This window comes from Anguilla anguilla, chromosome 19, assembly GCF_013347855.1.
Source record: "Anguilla anguilla isolate fAngAng1 chromosome 19, fAngAng1.pri, whole genome shotgun sequence".
Lineage (NCBI taxonomy): Eukaryota > Metazoa > Chordata > Actinopteri > Anguilliformes > Anguillidae > Anguilla > Anguilla anguilla.
The window spans coordinates 1,723,455-1,735,481 of NC_049219.1; the positions used below are offsets into that span (position 1 = coordinate 1,723,455).

Genomic DNA, 12,027 nt, shown 5'->3' on the forward strand with positions numbered 1-12,027 from the left:
CTTGAGGGGGGTGGGGATTATTTATCTGTTCCTCAGGGTGGTGAGTTCTCTGCTCCTGATGGGTGGGGGGGTGAGTCCTCTCTTTTCCTTTACGTTTTGTCTGTGATTCAATTGTTGGGTTGATGCTGCTTCATTGTAATCATAATTAATTCATTTCCAGTGCCTCAAGCTCTGCTGACATGTACATGTGTAGTGTTTGTCTCATTAACATGTACTTTTAAAACAGTGTAAGAATAAGTTTTTATTGTACATGTGTAATAACAGTAGATGCCTTATAAAAAGGCTTTATTTTGGAGGCCCAAGCGTGCATCAGTGGTAGGTTGAATTTGATGCCCAGGCTGCCAGTTGAATATCCCTATTACAGATAACATTAGGATTGCACTCTTTATACCAAAAACATGAACCTGGGTAATTTAATGGCTTTTGTATTTTTAATGTCATTTTTATTCTTCATATTATATTTTGGTAGCAATTTCTGGTTTTATTATTTCTCTTTCTGTGTTTGGGGAAATTTTGCCTTTTAATAAACTTTTCACAGTGGTAGATCACTTATTAGGGTGACAGTAGATGGCTTATTATCCAACTTGCTCGTTGGGAGCAATTAGGGGTTAGGTGTCCGGCTCAAGGACACTTCGACAAGCCCAGGGCAGGGGATCGAACCGGCAACCCTCCGACTGCCAGATAAACGCTCTTACCTACTGAGCTATGTCACCCAATAAAAAAACACTAAACAATCAAAGTGTTAAACAATCCTGTCCTGTTTGACCTAGAGGCACGAGGCCAATGCCCATAGATCCCAATCCTCAAAAAGAACAAACTTGCTATTTGGGTCTGCACAGTATTCCATATTGAAGGTTTGGTATACAACATGTTGTGCATATGGTCTTGAATAACTTATAAAAATGTATAAACTTGCTGTGTGTGGGGAAAAAAGCCATGGCATGGTATGAACCTGCCAAATGGTGTGACTTTCTGTGATGAAACACAGGATTTACATTGGCACCTACATCATGATTCTAGCCCTAAACCAGAGTTGGCCCAATCCAAATATATGGTCATGCTAGAATGCTCCAAATATGAAACGATAAAAGATACACTTCAGAGCAAAATGTGGTATGCATAATCCTACACGAAGTATTAAACTGAAGGTCGTATGGGAAACACTAATTACATTAGTAGTATTGCTCTTATTATTGCATTATAATACCACCCAGACATTAGGCCTATAATAACTGATACAATCCTCAAAATGAAATTCTGCTTCACAAACAATAGTGTTTTAACCCCAGACTCTGAAGGTGGTGCCAGAGTGCTAATGAGCATGATAGCCTCACGTTTTGGCTGGTATTCACACATTGGGCCATATTCTAAATATTTTGTCGTCATATGTAGAAAGACTGCTAGCTTTAATTAGGCTACTGAATCTTGGCCCCTGTTAATTGTTCTTTGAAGCTATATTGTCATTAGAGTAAGTGCGTTGTGCTCCTAATAAATTTCAATGAGTGTGATGGGGGATTTTGTTCTAAAGGGGGTGGAGTTAAATGACAGTAATACAGGACGCTTGGATATGTGTGAAAGGCTTTAATTAGGCACACAGCCCATTATCCTTTCAGCTGCCCAAACGACAGAACCTTCCGCTGGTTCCTCCGGAGCAGTTCCCCTCAAAGGAAGAGGTTCTATATTCAGATGTTCACCATGTCTGACCACTCCCACATCTACCTTCACTGCCCGAGCAGAATATGCAGCCAAGATGAGAACTGCACAATGGTAACTCCCCACCACTGCAATCTGTACACAACGGTAACTCCTCACCACTGCAGTCTGTTCACAATGGTAACTCCTCACCACTGCAAACTGCACACAATGGTAACTCCTCACCACTGCAATCTGTACACAATGGTAACTCCCCACCACTGCAATCTGTACACAATGTTAACTCCCCACCACCGGAAAACTGCACACAATGGTAACTCCCCACCACTGCAATCTGTACACTCCTGGGCAAAACAAATAGGCCAAGCCCAATATGGCAAAATAGTAAGCTTTTAATGGTCTTAACAACAAATCATTGGTCAGGAAATTAGCAAGAATTAAACAAATAGATAAAGTAACTTGGTATGAGAGAGCTTTTCCCTTTGATTTCTTTAAATGTTTAAGCCTTGTGGGTAAACTTGTGGACAGCTTTTTACAGAAAGAAGAGTCAATGTTGTTCCATTCAATGTTGAGGGCTTCAAACAGTTGATGAGTAGTGGAAAACTGTTTCCCGGTTAGTTTGTGTTTTAATGTGAGACCTAATATTTTCTGTAGGGTTCAAATCTGGACTCTGACCAGGCCAAAACATGAGCCTGATGGACTTGTTCTCAATCCACTTTTTGGTGGTCTTTGCAGTGTTGGCAGGAGCATTGTCCTATTGAAAAATAACATCTGATCGTTCCTCTTTAGAAAACAACTTTTCAATTGTGGGAAGCAAGCCTTTCTGCAATATTCTCCTGTATTCCAAAGCGTTAATTGGCTTTTCACAGTGAAGCAGCTCACCAGTACCAGCAGCTGAAAAGGCTCCGGACACCATGACACCTCTTCCTCCATGCTTAACTGTGGTAGAGATGCATTCACTATTGTATTTCTCACCAGATCTTCGAAGACACCTCTGGAGCATCACCATGCAACTCAAAACATGATTCATCACTCCACACAACTCTGCTGAACCATTCTGAATCAAACTTTCCATATTCTGCCAAAAACTTAATTCTGTCTTTGATGTTTTTCTGAGACAGCAATGGCTTTTTAACACATCTTCTAGACACACAACCTGCATTAGATAACCTTCTGGTTATTGTTCTTCTCGAAAGAGTCTTGTTTTCTAAGGTCTTGAATTCTGATGACAGTTTTTGTAGGCTTTTTTTCCTGTCTTTGAGAACTGTAAATTTCAGCAGGTGGTCATCCCTGCATGATGAGGCTTTGGGCCTTCCAGATCCTTTCTTTCTGGCAACATTACCTGTTGTTTCAAAGTGTTGACCTATTCTCTTAATAGCTGATAGAGAAATAGGGATTTCCTCTGCCTTTAGGGTCTTGTAAATTTCAGAATAGCTACAGTTACCCTGACAGCAACCCCTGCGTGATATTTTGCTTTTTTTGGAGCAGATGTTCTCGCCCCATTACTGTGGGACTCTCAACACTGCATACTGTAGATCTCTCCCTGCTCTATCAATCCTGGTTCCATTTATGAGCTTGTTATCAGGCCCTTGATGGGCTGCATCAGGTGTGGCAGATAACCAAATAATGACTAATCTTTTAAGAGAAAAAAAAACATCCCAGAAGATGTTTTGGAAACTTTTGTACACGCAGACATGTGTTAGTTTGAATTTTACATCAAACATTTGAATCATTATCATGATTTTACTTTTGCGTACAAGAAGACTATATAAGTGAATTTCCCTGTTTCTAGCTTTTCCCCAAACAGTTCACTGCAGCAAAAGTAAACAAGCAAATGGTGGCACAGGAGGTCTCAGATGTGACCTCCTGTTTAATTTGTTTAATTCTTGCTAATTTTCTGACCAATGTTTTGTTGTTAAGACCATTAAAAGCTTAATATGTTGCCATTTTGGGCTTGGCCCATTTTTTTTCCCCAGGAGTGTACACAATGGTAACTCCCTGCTGCCACAAACTGCACCATGGTAAATTCCCGGGAAGCCATTCTGGGCTTTGAGTAAAAGGGACCCAGCCTCCTCATCCTCAGGCTGGGCATTGAGCAAGAGGGACCCAGCCGCCTCATCCTCAGGCTGGGCTTTGAGTAAGAGGGACCCAGCCGCCTCATCCTCAGGCTGGGCTTTGAGTAAGAGGGACCCAGCCGCCTCATCCTCAGGCTGGGCTTTGAGTAAGAGGGACCCAGCCGCCTCATCCTCAGGCTGGGCTTTGAGTAAGAGGGACCCAGCCGCCTCATCCTCAGGCTGGGCTTTGAGTAAGAGGGACCCAGCCGCCTCATCCTCAGGCTGGGCTTTGAGTAAGAGGGACCCAGCCGCCTCCTCCTCAGGCTGGGCTTTGAGTAAGAGGGCTGATAACGATGGGTGTGTTTGAGACAGGTCAGCCAACAGCCTGGCCTGAGAGCTTCCTGTGTTCACTGCCAGGGATGTGACAGGCCTCATCTGAGCCCCAATCTGTCAGGACACACCCCTTTACTGATCATGCATGTGTTTACATTACACAATATTAATAAAACCTTGGGTTTGCACTTGTTGTTGCTTTGGATAAAAGCATCTGCCAAATAAATGTAATGTCATGTAATGTTACTATCATTGATAAACAGTCAATACAAGAATGGATAGACTTCAATTTAAAAAGACCATATAATACATGTTCACACTAAAAACATCATTGCATGAGCCAACCGTGTTGAGTGTTCAATATGTGGTGACCAAATAACAGGTATTTTTCAGTTATTCTTCCCAGTTCAATATTTATTTTTATTATCTAGATATTTATATTGCTCACTGTTTTTTGATGGACGCAATTCAGTCCTTTCACTTTATCTAGTTTTCTCACTGAGTTCTCATAGGCTCTTTTCTGAAGAATGGGAACAAACCCACCTCACACTAGTTCCTCCACTTCTACTTTCTGCGTGTTGCATAATTTAAATATTAAATCTTCCGTTAGCACAAGGTTTACAAATCTTGAATGTTAGAGAATGTGGAGAATATTTCAGCAATCATCCTACACGTTTGTTTGCATGCTGGTTAAACATTCCCCCTGTATGTATCTGTACAGAACTGCTCTCCCAGGCAAAACCAGAAGGTGAGAAGAGATCTACCGGACAAACTCACAGCTATTCTTTCAGCAGGACCCATCTCTGCAGCAAAGAGGAAACTGACAAACTGTGAGTAGAATGCTATTGACAAATGGAGTATACTGCTGTGTGTGTGTGTGTGTGTGTGTGTGTGAGAGAGAGAGAGTGTGAGTGTGTGTGTGTGTGTGAGAGAGAGTGTGTGTGTGTGTGAGAGAGTGTGTGTTAGTGCGTGTGTGTGTGTGTGTGTGTGTGTGTGTGTGTGTGTGAGAGAGAGAGAGTGTGAGTGTTAGTGTGTGTGTGCGTGTGTGTGAGAGAGTGAGTATTAGTGTGTGTGTGCGTGTGTGTGTGAGAGAGTGAGTATTAGTGTGTGTGTGTGTGTGTGTGTTTGTGAGAATGTGTGTGTGTATGTTTGTGAGAATGTATGTGTGTGTGCGCGTGTGTGTGTGTGAGTGTTTGTGTGTGTGTTTGTGAGAATGTGTGAGAGTGAGTGTTTGTGTGCGTGAGTGTACGTGTGTGTGTGCGTCAGTGTGTGCGTTAATGCGTGATTGTGAGTTAATGAGTGACTGTGAGCGTGTGAGTGAATGTGTGAGCTGGTAGATTCTGTGTTGTGATTGATTGTTGTTTAGAAAAAAAAAGCACAGTTCAGAAACTTGCTTCCAGTGGGGCTTGAACCAGGGATCCTGCGCTCCATAGACCATGACATTGACCACTCAGCCACAAAGGAACTAGCTGTTGAGAGATGTTTTAGACTGTTACTCTAAAACATTTTCTATTTTGCGTGTGTATTTGAGATTTTGATTGGATCGTGTAGGTGAAGGATTGGCTGGTGTTGGTAAAATGTCCAATGGGGAGACATTTTGTGGGCTAGCCAGCAGGGAGGAGGAGGAGAAGGAGAAAACGCAAATCCCCTTAGTTTGGGGCTTTATTGTGTGGACGTGTGAAGTTGTTTATGAATTCCGTCTGTTGAAATGGGGTCAGAATGTACAGAAATTAATGTTTTTAAGGGTTGAGTGTCTATGGCTGTTGTGTCTATTTTTGTGGGGAACCCTGAAAAGTGCCAAACTGTCGGTGCTGTATAGGTATGGGGCATGCCACCCCGCCAAGGTGTAACGTGGCAGGATGGCATACTTGCCATCCCAATGTAGAAAAATGTAGCTAGCTATAGGTTATTTCTAGGACATTTTCTTTTTCTTACAGTGTGAACAAGGTTATTTGATTAGTTATAAATGGCCAGAGTTCAATCCAGATAGCTAGTTACAAAGGATCATTCAGATAAATTAAAGGCATAAAAACTGCTGAATTAATATATTAAACTCATATAAAACAAGCTATTTATAATGCCAGAGAAAATCCACTTAAAGGTTAAAAATATATTTACCTTGTTGCGTCTGATGTAAATTAAGAACAGTTCCTCAGATTAGATCGTCTACCGTAATTTGAACCGGTGAACGTTAGTTGGCTATCTTGTTTGAAGCTGATTTAACTAAGGTAACACTGTAAAAATTAATATTTCTTTACATTTGGTAACGTTACCATACTTATCCATAGTTTGTCGTAACTTTTTCCCAGTTATGATTCAGTTAAATGTGTGGTTATCTTTACCTACCGACGCAGGAAAATAAAACAGCGATTTACCTCATTCAATATTTGCGCGTCTCTCAGCCCGAGAGACTCAAGCAAGCGATTGGTCTTGGTAGACATACGCGCTCTGATTGGCTATCCCCTTCAATTCATTGGTAGATTCTTGGTAGCGAACGGGGATTTGATTGGATATCTCTACCAAGAATTACAGAGACTCACGGCTTCCTCGGTGTGCCTTTAGAACTGACCTATTTTTGGCCCGACCGCAACAGCGGGGCCAGCCCTACAAACGCGAATGTCTGTGACTGACTGACTGAGTGAGTGATAAAGTTACACCGCGCATGTCTGTGACGTCGGCCGGTTCGGTCCACTAGGTTTTAACCTGGTCTTGTTATGCAGTCTATCGGTGGCACCTAGTTGAGTTATGTGTAATCTAATTGAGCTCATTTTTCCTGGAAAATATACACTCAATTCAACTTTTTTTTTGAAGTTAATATTATTACTCCTACTAATAATAATAATAATAATAATGATTGTAGGAGCCATTAATTTATGTTGGTTTATAATAAGAACCCTAAAAAGATATTATGAAGTTTATTTATTCTGTTCTACATTAAACTTGAAATTATAATGAAATTTATCATGTATTTGTTATTCATTGTGTAGTGTGCATTAATTATTTTATGAGTGTGTCCCTCTATAGGAGAAGGGGGAATAAATTATATTTAAGATGGTGCAGTGAGGCGGGCCAGTGGGAGTAGATGGGTGCGAGCAGAAACGGTCATTGACCGTGTTTTGCACAACCAAAGTGGACCTGTGGAATCTGGAAAACTTTAAATGGACTTTAATTTTAAGTTTATTATTGCAGTTTTATGTTCATTTATTTTGTAAATAAATTCAACAAGAGCAACAACAATAATGCATTTTTATTTTCATTACAACACACGTCAGACAACTGCACCCAACTCCCAGTGAAGTGGATAAAAGTGGGAAACGTTTACTGGAACATAGGAAACAAAAGGACAGAAACTTAACCTATTTTTACCATTACAATAATAGTAATAATCATAATAATAATTTGTTTTAATGACATTTGCCATGATATACATGTGATGGTAGGCCTACCATAATGTGAAGACATTCAAAACTTGACAACCTTTTATAAAACCTATTCAAGAAACCACCACTAGATAGAGCCACATGCTCAATAGTCACTGAAGTCAGCATTTAGATTATGGCTAATGTTTCTCAGCTTGACAGTTGCTTTTGCAATGAAATGCATATGCATTGGTTCAAGTAGCTTAATAGCAATATTATCTTACTGTAAAATATTGTCTCGCAGTTATGTCAAATTATATATTTCTATTTTCAAAAATAAAACTGGAACTCACTCAGACACCAGAGAGCCATCAGGCACCAGACACGCCTAATACCAGCTGATCTGGCTGCTCCAGCTGTCTGTGTCACATTGGGCTGCCTGTGTAGCATCCCTCCATATTGTATACTTCTGTGCTACTACTACTGTGACATTTGCAATGTTTCTAACTTTCTATTGTCTGCGTCTGTGATGCCCTTTAACATAACACAGTGCTGCAAACCACACACAATTTCTCTACAGGGACAATAAAGTCAAGTCATGTTCAGTAGAGATGGCTTATATGAAATCCACTGTATTTTCCACATGCAAGTAATTTCTGTCACAAAGGTCACATAAGTATTTATCTATAACCTTTATATGTATAGGAAAAACTAGTTTTAAGTGCATCAAGTTAAGGCCATTTTAGAAAGTGCCATGCGATTTCTGAAAACATTTTAAGAACATTATACATACTCTCCACACTGGAAGACATCTTGTGCATGTAGAGGCATTGTTATGGGCTCTGTTGTGGAGTTTCATGATTTTCCTCCAGGATCAGCGTCTCACTTTGCAATTCTGCTAGATGACTTGCTATATGTGAGAAGGAATCTGAATAAGATCATCTAGAAATTGTTGTGTATATGAAAATAACCTCTATATTATAATTGTGGGTGTTACAATGGTCATGTGCGGTCACTCTGCACAACAGAACTGAACAATGCCTTTAGCATCAGGTTTCTGGGGAGCTTATGATATGCCTGCTCCTAGGATAAAAAGTCAGATTATTAAAATATGAATAAAATCCAACCGGTTTATGAGTGAAGACCACACGGCACGAGTGCCCCCAAAAGTACAGGAAGCATAGATAAACCCTTCAGACGTGACCTTAAAACCATTTGGGCATAGATTTTGTACATGAGATGTGATGCACAAGTCAGCATGTGCCTGTTTACTCTGTACATTCAGACCAACGGGTGATTCGCGCGTTGGCATCCTTCATGCGGTGGAGCCACTGGAGGGGAGCGTGGTCCGAACAGAGGGTGAATGGGTGACCGACCGCCCACCGGATGGCGAGGCACTCCTTTTCAACTGTGCTGTACCTCGCCTCCCGCTGTGATAATTTCCGGCTGATGTACAGCACCGGGCAATCGACTCCCTCCACCTGCTGGGTCAAAACGGCCCCCAGCCCTCTGTCCGAGGCATCGGCCTGCAGGGTAAAGAGAGAAATTAGGGGTGTATGGAGTTCTGCTCGCAGGTCCATAACGTATTGTACCTCACTTTTACTGGGGCTTGGACCGTCCTCCCAGCTTTCTTTAACTAGGTCCAATATTCCCAGAGGCTTTCTACCGAATAAGGGAGAGGGGAGAAAATCCCATGGAGGCCTGGGGAACCTCCCGCACTGCAAATAATAGAGGGACTACCCATATATCCCAATTTCGGCTATCGTCGTGAACGAACTTCCGAATCATGGACTTCAAAGTCCTATTGAAACGCTCAACGAGCCCATCCGTTTGGGGATGGTACACGCTGGTTCTAATAGACCGGACGCCCAATAAGCCGTATAGCTCGTTTAGTGTGCGTGACACAAACGAAGTGCCCCGGTCAGTTAGAATCTCTTTTGGGATTTTGACGCGGGAGATAATCTGAAACAGAGCCTTGCAACACTTTTAGCTGAAATATTGCGCAATGGCACTGCTTCGGGATACCGGGTCGCATAATCCACTAAGACCAATACGAAACGGTATCCCTGGGTGCTCCGTTCAAATGGGCCGATGAGGTCCATAGCAACTCTATCAAATGGGACCTCTGTTAAGGGTAGGGGGCACAACGGCGCTTTTGGGGTGGCCGGGGCGTTCACTAATTGACATTCAGGACAGGACGCACACCACCGACGTACGTCCGCCCAAATGCCCGAGACTTGTGGAGGTCCACAATTTTTTGGCAGAGTTGCTTGGATTTTCTCATCATATCATGGGCAAAAAGGCAGTGGCTCTAAAAGTAGGCCCTTAAATACAGCCACGTGACAATTAACTCCCAATTAACTCCTAATGACAATTGGCCAATCAGAAGCTTCTAAAAAGTAATTGCATCAATTTCTGGAATCTTCCAGACTGTTTAGACACACTAAACTAGGTGTATGTAAAATTTTGACCCACTGGAATTCTAATAGCGAATTAAAGCTGAAATAAATATGTCTCCAATCGATTGTTTTAAAATTACCTCTGATGTGAACAAAGCAGATGCCTTAATTGACTTGCCAAACTAAATGTTTGGCAACATGAAATGTGCAGAGTTATAAAAGACTTAGTTTGAATATCTTTAGCCTAGGTGTATGTAAGCTTTTGGCCTCAACTGTTTGTATGTGTATACATATGTATATATGTCTCTCTCCACATTTCATTATGGTACATACATTATGTATTATTATTCAGTTACTCATAGAAAACACAGTACATAATGAAGTATCTCAACAAAAATGTCAAGGTTCAGGGGGGTTAGGACCCAGGTGCAGAGTGAAAAACACACAAAACTCAAGGATAGATACAAATAAGGACTTTACTACAACAATGAAAAAAGGCAAACACAAACAGGGAACAGATAAGGCCACGAAGGGCAAAACAACAAACTCAAAAAATTCTTAAGAACAAAAAAACACAGAACAGAGCAGAGGCAGGAAGGGTAAAGGCATGTGGAACACACAGGCAAACACATAAAAGAAACACAAGAAGATACATCCAGGTTCGGAACAAGCACAAGTCAGAAACAAACACAAGGAACCAGCACCCGAGTCAAGGGGACAAAGAACTTAAATAGACAGGGGTAACAAGACACAGGTGAACTCAAAGAACAATCAAACCAGAGGGAAGGGAAAACGAGAGGCAGGTGGGGATGATGATTAAATAACGAGACAATAAAATAATTGAAAGCAATAATACAATTAACCAACAGGGGAACGAGCAGGACACAAAACAGAAGTGCCGCCATCTGGCGGCCCAACAGGGAAAAACAGACAGAAACACAGAACCATGACAAAAAACACGTTTTCAACGTACAAAAATGCCAAGATACTCACCCACACAAAGCACTGTCTATAAGCCTATAATTAAAACTTGCAAAATCTAGGCCTTTAAAAGTTTTTTGACATCAATACTTTTCATATAAAAAAGGGGTGGGGCAGTGAATAAATAAATACATATAATAATGGCAAATATTGTGGCATATTAAAACATTTTTTAATCTTATAAAACTATCCAGACATTTTCCCAATTAATGTACTGTATGGCTGTGGGTTGCATAAAGTTTAGCACAGTAGTACCATTTATTTTACAATGTAAAAATCATATTTGTGAATAATAATAATAAGAAGAAGAATAAGAAGAATAAGAATAATTTTATTCCAAACAGCACCCAAAGCACTGGATGCAGACAATTGTTCAAACATAGTGTCGCCATTTTCACAATTTCAGGTGTAACAGCTGAATAGCTAAATTTCCGTGATGGGTGTTTCACTTTCATGTGACACATAAACTTTGAATGACAACATTCTCAACATAGAATGAGACCATCTAACTGCTCATGATATTAGCTCTCCAACGACACCAGACATGACATTACTGCATATGAAACAAAGTCCTGGTCCCAAAAACACTTAAGTGTGCCAGGAATCTGCTAAGATAACAAGAACCTGCTGGAAGGAGACGTTAAATCCCAACATCAAATTAATTCACGAGTTGTTGAATAGGCCTGATATATGTATGTGCTAAAATTTGGCAAAGATCTACATGGATTAAATATTTGTTTCTTCTGCATGACTTATTAAATACAGTGACTGATGCAGCTAATAAAAAGTACAAAATATATAAAACTCCGCCCATCGAACACTCAGTTGAGCCAGTAAACCTAAGTAAGGAAATGCGGTCCAAAAGAGAAACTGAAACTTAACGGCCATTTTAAAAACGGAGGAGAAAGAATCCCCAGGAAAGAAGGAATTAAAGTAAATATAAAAAACGGAGTAAACAGTCTGTTGTGGAGTGGAACTGAGGTAAGAGAAGCTGAAGGTAAAGGGCTGCGGGGAGGAATGGGAATCTGCAAGTATAATCGCATTAACCAGCGTAATTCAGAAAAACTGACAATGGCAATAAAATGGTGTGTTTAATGCGTAGCCTGATAAGCTAAGAGCTCACACGGAGTCCGAACATACCATTTAGACCAGAAAGTAATATTGAAATAACCTTTCAGAAAGTTTACTTCAGTAGCCTATCTTTGATATTCCATGACCAATTCTACCTCGTGAGGAGGTAGCCTAGCG

General features: G+C 40.9%; 1 protein-coding gene across 1 annotated transcript in view; it reads left to right on the plus strand.

The window, feature by feature from the left end:
• The first annotated feature begins 4,766 nt into the window (after positions 1-4,766).
• Positions 4,767-12,027, plus strand: part of LOC118219201 (NACHT, LRR and PYD domains-containing protein 3-like) — a 43,571-nt gene continuing 36,310 nt past the window's right edge. The window contains exon 1 of the mRNA XM_035402195.1: positions 4,767-4,870. The gene's annotated coding sequence lies outside the window, so the exon portion shown is untranslated. The remainder of the gene's footprint in view (positions 4,871-12,027) is intronic.